Source organism: Dendrobates tinctorius, unplaced genomic scaffold, assembly GCF_039654945.1.
Source record: "Dendrobates tinctorius isolate UK_male_01 unplaced genomic scaffold, ASM3965494v1 ptg000754l, whole genome shotgun sequence".
NCBI classification, from domain to species: domain Eukaryota; kingdom Metazoa; phylum Chordata; class Amphibia; order Anura; family Dendrobatidae; genus Dendrobates; species Dendrobates tinctorius.
The window spans coordinates 18,728-28,903 of record NW_027362394.1 but is presented as its reverse complement, the minus strand read 5'-3'; the positions used below and the strand labels follow the sequence as shown (position 1 = coordinate 28,903).

General features: G+C 46.8%; 6 non-coding genes across 6 annotated transcripts; all 6 read right to left on the bottom strand.

Annotated features, from left to right (window-relative positions):
• Positions 1-225: 225 nt before the first annotated feature.
• On the bottom strand, positions 226-415 carry LOC141080111 (U2 spliceosomal RNA). The gene has a single exon (XR_012228706.1). It is a non-coding gene; the product is annotated as a U2 spliceosomal RNA (small nuclear RNA).
• A 1,595-nt stretch (positions 416-2,010) lies between these two features.
• Positions 2,011-2,201, bottom strand: LOC141080109 (U2 spliceosomal RNA). Its single transcript, XR_012228704.1, has one exon. It is a non-coding gene; the product is annotated as a U2 spliceosomal RNA (small nuclear RNA).
• Positions 2,202-3,795: 1,594 nt separating this feature from the next.
• LOC141080108 (U2 spliceosomal RNA) lies at positions 3,796-3,986 on the bottom strand. Its single transcript, XR_012228703.1, has one exon. It is a non-coding gene; the product is annotated as a U2 spliceosomal RNA (small nuclear RNA).
• A 1,589-nt stretch (positions 3,987-5,575) lies between these two features.
• LOC141080107 (U2 spliceosomal RNA) lies at positions 5,576-5,766 on the bottom strand. The gene has a single exon (XR_012228702.1). It is a non-coding gene; the product is annotated as a U2 spliceosomal RNA (small nuclear RNA).
• Positions 5,767-7,358: 1,592 nt separating this feature from the next.
• Positions 7,359-7,549, bottom strand: LOC141080106 (U2 spliceosomal RNA). Its single transcript, XR_012228701.1, has one exon. It is a non-coding gene; the product is annotated as a U2 spliceosomal RNA (small nuclear RNA).
• Positions 7,550-9,144: 1,595 nt separating this feature from the next.
• Positions 9,145-9,335, bottom strand: LOC141080105 (U2 spliceosomal RNA). The gene has a single exon (XR_012228700.1). It is a non-coding gene; the product is annotated as a U2 spliceosomal RNA (small nuclear RNA).
• Positions 9,336-10,176: the final 841 nt, after the last annotated feature.

The window sequence follows — 10,176 nt, the reverse complement described above, 5'->3', positions numbered from 1 at the left end:
GAATAAGAGTAGTAGTAGTAGTAGTAGTAGTAGTAGTAGTAGTAGTAGTAGTAGAAGAGTTGGTCAAGTTAAATCAAGGCTAAGGAATTGGAAATGTGCAACTTGGACCAAGAAAAACTAATTGCAGAGCGGCGACATTGGAAAAAAGCATTCAAATCATGCTTTGAAAACACTACTTGCTTATCCCGATTTCAATTCAATCTGTCTTTGGAAACCGCTTAAGAGAGTGAGTGCACCATTCCAGAGAAACTGCCATACTGGGCTGATACGTGGAGTGAAGTGAGCAAGCTCTTTTTCCATCTCCCTGTTCTAAAAATCCATTTAATATATGGTCCCCAGATAGGGGACGTATCAGATATTAAACTGATAAGAACAGATACTACACTTGATCTTAGCCAAAAGGCCGAGAAGCGATAACCAGAAATGGTTTGCCGCTTGCAAGGCCACAGGGCTTAAGACAGGCACCCATTGTGGAGAATGACACAGACACCACCCTGAGGAAGACATTCAAACCAAGTCTGGGCGCATAACAAAAGCGCAGGCGGCTGATTTTTTTTTTTTTTTTTTTCCCCAGGATTCCACTCCACGCGCTTTTAATTTGCATAGGCCAACCCCTTTTTTGTTAGGCCACCCTCCCCTCACGGTCAAACGCGCTTCAGTACTAGGAAAGAGGCCAGAGGAGCACTGCTCCTACACCGCCCCCTCTACTACCCTCCCTAAATGAAAGGTCTTGCTTTAAGGCTGTGTGCACACGCTGCGGATTGGCCGCTACAGACACGCAGCAGTTTTAGCTGCGGTGTACAGTACCATTCATTTGAATGGGTAAAAAAAAACGCTGTGCCGACGCTGCGGAAAAAACCGCGCGGATTTGCTGCGGTTTTGAATCCGCAGAAAGAATTGCATGTCAATTCTTTCTGTGGAAAACACTGCGGGTTCCTATCTCCACCATTGTGGAGATAGTGAATCCGCAGGACCAAACCGCAGGCAAAACCGCAGATAATCCGCAGGTCTTTGGACCTGCGGATTATCTGCGGTTTTTGCTAAATCCGTGCGGATTAATCCGCAGCGGAATCCGCAGCGTGTGAACGTGGCCTAACTCTCCTGGTGCCAGATATTGTAACCAGGAGGCGAGCATGGCCCACCTGTCTGCTCAGGCTCACTCAGCAGACTGAAGCTGAATACTACTGCGCAGCTGCTACAGACTGTGGGCTGCCCATTGTGACACGTGGTCCCATTGTGAGACGTGGTCGAACACATCCAAGCATTGTGTGCTATGAATGGCATGATTCCTATCACAGTGTTCCATGGATGGACACATCCTATTTACTGCAGGCAAGCAGCGCACCTAGCTGCTGCTGCTGCTGCTACAAGCCACTAGAATACCGTCCGTCTGTCAGACAGGTGGACGTAGGCAGAACATTCAAATAACTCGCCAGATAAATCGTTGCTTTTCCATTTTATTCATATATGAATTAATTCAAAATTGAACAGTAAATTTCAAAGTTGGAAGGCCACAAGAGGGGGACAATGTTTCAAAAATGAAGCGACATATCATTGCATGAGGGATGTGGTAGGAATTGAATGCTTGAATTAAGACTGGGGAAGTTCTGAGGCGAAGGGGCTGCAGGCCTTGTAGCAGGTGGGTGTGCAGAAATGTAGCTATCCAAAGCCAAACACATTACTGCAGCTTGTCACACCTATACCTACCAAACAGCAAAGGCCAAGATAGATCGTTATTTTACGGACACATTGAATACAGTGCAATGCCTCCCATATAGCGGTGAATAAGAGTAGTAGTAGTAGTAGTAGTAGTAGTAGTAGTAGTAGTAGTAGTAGTAGAAGAGTTGGTCAAGTTAAATCAAGGCTAAGGAATTGGAAATGTGCAACTTGGACCAAGAAAAACTAATTGCAGAGCGGCGACATTGGAAAAAAGCATTCAAATCATGCTTTGAAAACACTACTTGCTTATCCCGATTTCAATTCAATCTGTCTTTGGAAACCGCTTAAGAGAGTGAGTGCACCATTCCCAGAGAAACTGCCATACTGGGCTGATACGTGGAGTGAAGTGAGCAAGCTCTTTTTCCATCTCCCTGTTCTAAAAATCCATTTAATATATGGTCCCCAGATAGGGGACGTATCAGATATTAAACTGATAAGAACAGATACTACACTTGATCTTAGCCAAAAGGCCGAGAAGCGATAACCAGAAATGGTTTGCCGCTTGCAAGGCCACAGGGCTTAAGACAGGCACCCATTGTGGAGAATGACACAGACACCACCCTGAGGAAGACATTCAAACCAAGTCTGGGCGCATAACAAAAGCGCAGGCGGCTGATTTTTTTTTTTTTTTTTTCCCCAGGATTCCACTCCACGCGCTTTTAATTTGCATAGGCCAACCCCTTTTTTGTTAGGCCACCCTCCCCTCACGGTCAAACGCGCTTCAGTACTAGGAAAGAGGCCAGAGGAGCACTGCTCCTACACCGCCCCCTCTACTACCCTCCCTAAATGAAAGGTCTTGCTTTAAGGCTGTGTGCACACGCTGCGGATTGGCCGCTACAGACACGCAGCAGTTTTAGCTGCGGTGTACAGTACCATTCATTTGAATGGGTAAAAAAAAACGCTGTGCCGACGCTGCGGAAAAAACCGCGCGGATTTGCTGCGGTTTTGAATCCGCAGAAAGAATTGCATGTCAATTCTTTCTGTGGAAAACACTGCGGGTTCCTATCTCCACCATTGTGGAGATAGTGAATCCGCAGGACCAAACCGCAGGCAAAACCGCAGATAATCCGCAGGTCTTTGGACCTGCGGATTATCTGCGGTTTTTGCTAAATCCGTGCGGATTAATCCGCAGCGGAATCCGCAGCGTGTGAACGTGGCCTAACTCTCCTGGTGCCAGATATTGTAACCAGGAGGCGAGCATGGCCCACCTGTCTGCTCAGGCTCACTCAGCAGACTGAAGCTGAATACTACTGCGCAGCTGCTACAGACTGTGGGCTGCCCATTGTGACACGTGGTCCCATTGTGAGACGTGGTCGAACACATCCAAGCATTGTGTGCTATGAATGGCATGATTCCTATCACAGTGTTCCATGGATGGACACATCCTATTTACTGCAGGCAAGCAGCGCACCTAGCTGCTGCTGCTGCTGCTACAAGCCACTAGAATACCGTCCGTCTGTCAGACAGGTGGACGTAGGCAGAACATTCAAATAACTCGCCAGATAAATCGTTGCTTTTCCATTTTATTCATATATGAATTAATTCAAAATTGAACAGTAAATTTCAAAGTTGGAAGGCCACAAGAGGGGGACAATGTTTCAAAAATGAAGCGACATATCATTGCATGAGGGATGTGGTAGGAATTGAATGCTTGAATTAAGACTGGGGAAGTTCTGAGGCGAAGGGGCTGCAGGCCTTGTAGCAGGTGGGTGTGCAGAAATGTAGCTATCCAAAGCCAAACACATTACTGCAGCTTGTCACACCTATACCTACCAAACAGCAAAGGCCAAGATAGATCGTTATTTTACGGACACATTGAATACAGTGCAATGCCTCCCATATAGCGGTGAATAAGAGTAGTAGTAGTAGTAGTAGTAGTAGTAGTAGTAGTAGTAGTAGTAGTAGAAGAGTTGGTCAAGTTAAATCAAGGCTAAGGAATTGGAAATGTGCAACTTGGACCAAGAAAAACTAATTGCAGAGCGGCGACATTGGAAAAAAGCATTCAAATCATGCTTTGAAAACACTACTTGCTTATCCCGATTTCAATTCAATCTGTCTTTGGAAACCGCTTAAGAGAGTGAGTGCACCATTCCCAGAGAAACTGCCATACTGGGCTGATACGTGGAGTGAAGTGAGCAAGCTCTTTTTCCATCTCCCTGTTCTAAAAATCCATTTAATATATGGTCCCCAGATAGGGGACGTATCAGATATTAAACTGATAAGAACAGATACTACACTTGATCTTAGCCAAAAGGCCGAGAAGCGATAACCAGAAATGGTTTGCCGCTTGCAAGGCCACAGGGCTTAAGACAGGCACCCATTGTGGAGAATGACACAGACACCACCCTGAGGAAGACATTCAAACCAAGTCTGGGCGCATAACAAAAGCGCAGGCGGCTGATTTTTTTTTTTTTTTTTTTCCCCAGGATTCCACTCCACGCGCTTTTAATTTGCATAGGCCAACCCCTTTTTTGTTAGGCCACCCTCCCCTCACGGTCAAACGCGCTTCAGTACTAGGAAAGAGGCCAGAGGAGCACTGCTCCTACACCGCCCCCTCTACTACCCTCCCTAAATGAAAGGTCTTGCTTTAAGGCTGTGTGCACACGCTGCGGATTGGCCGCTACAGACACGCAGCAGTTTTAGCTGCGGTGTACAGTACCATTCATTTGAATGGGTAAAAAAAAACGCTGTGCCGACGCTGCGGAAAAAACCGCGCGGATTTGCTGCGGTTTTGAATCCGCAGAAAGAATTGCATGTCAATTCTTTCTGTGGAAAACACTGCGGGTTCCTATCTCCACCATTGTGGAGATAGTGAATCCGCAGGACCAAACCGCAGGCAAAACCGCAGATAATCCGCAGGTCTTTGGACCTGCGGATTATCTGCGGTTTTTGCTAAATCCGTGCGGATTAATCCGCAGCGGAATCCGCAGCGTGTGAACGTGGCCTAACTCTCCTGGTGCCAGATATTGTAACCAGGAGGCGAGCATGGCCCACCTGTCTGCTCAGGCTCACTCAGCAGACTGAAGCTGAATACTACTGCGCAGCTGCTACAGACTGTGGGCTGCCCATTGTGACACGTGGTCCCATTGTGAGACGTGGTCGAACACATCCAAGCATTGTGTGCTATGAATGGCATGATTCCTATCACAGTGTTCCATGGATGGACACATCCTATTTACTGCAGGCAAGCAGCGCACCTAGCTGCTGCTGCTGCTGCTACAAGCCACTAGAATACCGTCCGTCTGTCAGACAGGTGGACGTAGGCAGAACATTCAAATAACTCGCCAGATAAATCGTTGCTTTTCCATTTTATTCATATATGAATTAATTCAAAATTGAACAGTAAATTTCAAAGTTGGAAGGCCACAAGAGGGGGACAATGTTTCAAAAATGAAGCGACATATCATTGCATGAGGGATGTGGTAGGAATTGAATGCTTGAATTAAGACTGGGGAAGTTCTGAGGCGAAGGGGCTGCAGGCCTTGTAGCAGGTGGGTGTGCAGAAATGTAGCTATCCAAAGCCAAACACATTACTGCAGCTTGTCACACCTATACCTACCAAACAGCAAAGGCCAAGATAGATCGTTATTTTACGGACACATTGAATACAGTGCAATGCCTCCCATATAGCGGTGAATAAGAGTAGTAGTAGTAGTAGTAGTAGTAGTAGTAGTAGTAGTAGTAGAAGAGTTGGTCAAGTTAAATCAAGGCTAAGGAATTGGAAATGTGCAACTTGGACCAAGAAAAACTAATTGCAGAGCGGCGACATTGGAAAAAAGCATTCAAATCATGCTTTGAAAACACTACTTGCTTATCCCGATTTCAATTCAATCTGTCTTTGGAAACCGCTTAAGAGAGTGAGTGCACCATTCCCAGAGAAACTGCCATACTGGGCTGATACGTGGAGTGAAGTGAGCAAGCTCTTTTTCCATCTCCCTGTTCTAAAAATCCATTTAATATATGGTCCCCAGATAGGGGACGTATCAGATATTAAACTGATAAGAACAGATACTACACTTGATCTTAGCCAAAAGGCCGAGAAGCGATAACCAGAAATGGTTTGCCGCTTGCAAGGCCACAGGGCTTAAGACAGGCACCCATTGTGGAGAATGACACAGACACCACCCTGAGGAAGACATTCAAACCAAGTCTGGGCGCATAACAAAAGCGCAGGCGGCTGATTTTTTTTTTTTTTTTTTTCCCCAGGATTCCACTCCACGCGCTTTTAATTTGCATAGGCCAACCCCTTTTTTGTTAGGCCACCCTCCCCTCACGGTCAAACGCGCTTCAGTACTAGGAAAGAGGCCAGAGGAGCACTGCTCCTACACCGCCCCCTCTACTACCCTCCCTAAATGAAAGGTCTTGCTTTAAGGCTGTGTGCACACGCTGCGGATTGGCCGCTACAGACACGCAGCAGTTTTAGCTGCGGTGTACAGTACCATTCATTTGAATGGGTAAAAAAAAACGCTGTGCCGACGCTGCGGAAAAAACCGCGCGGATTTGCTGCGGTTTTGAATCCGCAGAAAGAATTGCATGTCAATTCTTTCTGTGGAAAACACTGCGGGTTCCTATCTCCACCATTGTGGAGATAGTGAATCCGCAGGACCAAACCGCAGGCAAAACCGCAGATAATCCGCAGGTCTTTGGACCTGCGGATTATCTGCGGTTTTTGCTAAATCCGTGCGGATTAATCCGCAGCGGAATCCGCAGCGTGTGAACGTGGCCTAACTCTCCTGGTGCCAGATATTGTAACCAGGAGGCGAGCATGGCCCACCTGTCTGCTCAGGCTCACTCAGCAGACTGAAGCTGAATACTACTGCGCAGCTGCTACAGACTGTGGGCTGCCCATTGTGACACGTGGTCCCATTGTGAGACGTGGTCGAACACATCCAAGCATTGTGTGCTATGAATGGCATGATTCCTATCACAGTGTTCCATGGATGGACACATCCTATTTACTGCAGGCAAGCAGCGCACCTAGCTGCTGCTGCTGCTGCTACAAGCCACTAGAATACCGTCCGTCTGTCAGACAGGTGGACGTAGGCAGAACATTCAAATAACTCGCCAGATAAATCGTTGCTTTTCCATTTTATTCATATATGAATTAATTCAAAATTGAACAGTAAATTTCAAAGTTGGAAGGCCACAAGAGGGGGACAATGTTTCAAAAATGAAGCGACATATCATTGCATGAGGGATGTGGTAGGAATTGAATGCTTGAATTAAGACTGGGGAAGTTCTGAGGCGAAGGGGCTGCAGGCCTTGTAGCAGGTGGGTGTGCAGAAATGTAGCTATCCAAAGCCAAACACATTACTGCAGCTTGTCACACCTATACCTACCAAACAGCAAAGGCCAAGATAGATCGTTATTTTACGGACACATTGAATACAGTGCAATGCCTCCCATATAGCGGTGAATAAGAGTAGTAGTAGTAGTAGTAGTAGTAGTAGTAGTAGTAGTAGTAGTAGAAGAGTTGGTCAAGTTAAATCAAGGCTAAGGAATTGGAAATGTGCAACTTGGACCAAGAAAAACTAATTGCAGAGCGGCGACATTGGAAAAAAGCATTCAAATCATGCTTTGAAAACACTACTTGCTTATCCCGATTTCAATTCAATCTGTCTTTGGAAACCGCTTAAGAGAGTGAGTGCACCATTCCCAGAGAAACTGCCATACTGGGCTGATACGTGGAGTGAAGTGAGCAAGCTCTTTTTCCATCTCCCTGTTCTAAAAATCCATTTAATATATGGTCCCCAGATAGGGGACGTATCAGATATTAAACTGATAAGAACAGATACTACACTTGATCTTAGCCAAAAGGCCGAGAAGCGATAACCAGAAATGGTTTGCCGCTTGCAAGGCCACAGGGCTTAAGACAGGCACCCATTGTGGAGAATGACACAGACACCACCCTGAGGAAGACATTCAAACCAAGTCTGGGCGCATAACAAAAGCGCAGGCGGCTGATTTTTTTTTTTTTTTTTTTCCCCAGGATTCCACTCCACGCGCTTTTAATTTGCATAGGCCAACCCCTTTTTTGTTAGGCCACCCTCCCCTCACGGTCAAACGCGCTTCAGTACTAGGAAAGAGGCCAGAGGAGCACTGCTCCTACACCGCCCCCTCTACTACCCTCCCTAAATGAAAGGTCTTGCTTTAAGGCTGTGTGCACACGCTGCGGATTGGCCGCTACAGACACGCAGCAGTTTTAGCTGCGGTGTACAGTACCATTCATTTGAATGGGTAAAAAAAAACGCTGTGCCGACGCTGCGGAAAAAACCGCGCGGATTTGCTGCGGTTTTGAATCCGCAGAAAGAATTGCATGTCAATTCTTTCTGTGGAAAACACTGCGGGTTCCTATCTCCACCATTGTGGAGATAGTGAATCCGCAGGACCAAACCGCAGGCAAAACCGCAGATAATCCGCAGGTCTTTGGACCTGCGGATTATCTGCGGTTTTTGCTAAATCCGTGCGGATTAATCCGCAGCGGAATCCGCAGCGTGTGAACGTGGCCTAACTCTCCTGGTGCCAGATATTGTAACCAGGAGGCGAGCATGGCCCACCTGTCTGCTCAGGCTCACTCAGCAGACTGAAGCTGAATACTACTGCGCAGCTGCTACAGACTGTGGGCTGCCCATTGTGACACGTGGTCCCATTGTGAGACGTGGTCGAACACATCCAAGCATTGTGTGCTATGAATGGCATGATTCCTATCACAGTGTTCCATGGATGGACACATCCTATTTACTGCAGGCAAGCAGCGCACCTAGCTGCTGCTGCTGCTGCTACAAGCCACTAGAATACCGTCCGTCTGTCAGACAGGTGGACGTAGGCAGAACATTCAAATAACTCGCCAGATAAATCGTTGCTTTTCCATTTTATTCATATATGAATTAATTCAAAATTGAACAGTAAATTTCAAAGTTGGAAGGCCACAAGAGGGGGACAATGTTTCAAAAATGAAGCGACATATCATTGCATGAGGGATGTGGTAGGAATTGAATGCTTGAATTAAGACTGGGGAAGTTCTGAGGCGAAGGGGCTGCAGGCCTTGTAGCAGGTGGGTGTGCAGAAATGTAGCTATCCAAAGCCAAACACATTACTGCAGCTTGTCACACCTATACCTACCAAACAGCAAAGGCCAAGATAGATCGTTATTTTACGGACACATTGAATACAGTGCAATGCCTCCCATATAGCGGTGAATAAGAGTAGTAGTAGTAGTAGTAGTAGTAGTAGTAGTAGTAGTAGTAGTAGTAGAAGAGTTGGTCAAGTTAAATCAAGGCTAAGGAATTGGAAATGTGCAACTTGGACCAAGAAAAACTAATTGCAGAGCGGCGACATTGGAAAAAAGCATTCAAATCATGCTTTGAAAACACTACTTGCTTATCCCGATTTCAATTCAATCTGTCTTTGGAAACCGCTTAAGAGAGTGAGTGCACCATTCCCAGAGAAACTGCCATACTGGGCTGATACGTGGAGTGAAGTGAGCAAGCTCTTTTTCCATCTCCCTGTTCTAAAAATCCATTTAATATATGGTCCCCAGATAGGGGACGTATCAGATATTAAACTGATAAGAACAGATACTACACTTGATCTTAGCCAAAAGGCCGAGAAGCGATAACCAGAAATGGTTTGCCGCTTGCAAGGCCACAGGGCTTAAGACAGGCACCCATTGTGGAGAATGACACAGACACCACCCTGAGGAAGACATTCAAACCAAGTCTGGGCGCATAACAAAAGCGCAGGCGGCTGATTTTTTTTTTTTTTTTTTTCCCCAGGATTCCACTCCACGCGCTTTTAATTTGCATAGGCCAACCCCTTTTTTGTTAGGCCACCCTCCCCTCACGGTCAAACGCGCTTCAGTACTAGGAAAGAGGCCAGAGGAGCACTGCTCCTACACCGCCCCCTCTACTACCCTCCCTAAATGAAAGGTCTTGCTTTAAGGCTGTGTGCACACGCTGCGGATTGGCCGCTACAGACACGCAGCAGTTTTAGCTGCGGTGTACAGTACCATTCATTTGAATGGGTAAAAAAAAACGCTGTGCCGACGCTGCGGAAAAAACCGCGCGGATTTGCTGCGGTTTTGAATCCGCAGAAAGAATTGCATGTCAATTCTTTCTGTGGAAAACACTGCGGGTTCCTATCTCCACCATTGTGGAGATAGTGAATCCGCAGGACCAAACCGCAGGCAAAACCGCAGATAATCCGCAGGTCTTTGGACCTGCGGATTATCTGCGGTTTTTGCTAAATCCGTGCGGATTAATCCGCAGCGGAATCCGCAGCGTGTGAACGTGGCCTAACTCTCCTGGTGCCAGATATTGTAACCAGGAGGCGAGCATGGCCCACCTGTCTGCTCAGGCTCACTCAGCAGACTGAAGCTGAATACTACTGCGCAGCTGCTACAGACTGTGGGCTGCCCATTGTGACACGTGGTCCCATTGTGAGACGTGGTCGAACACA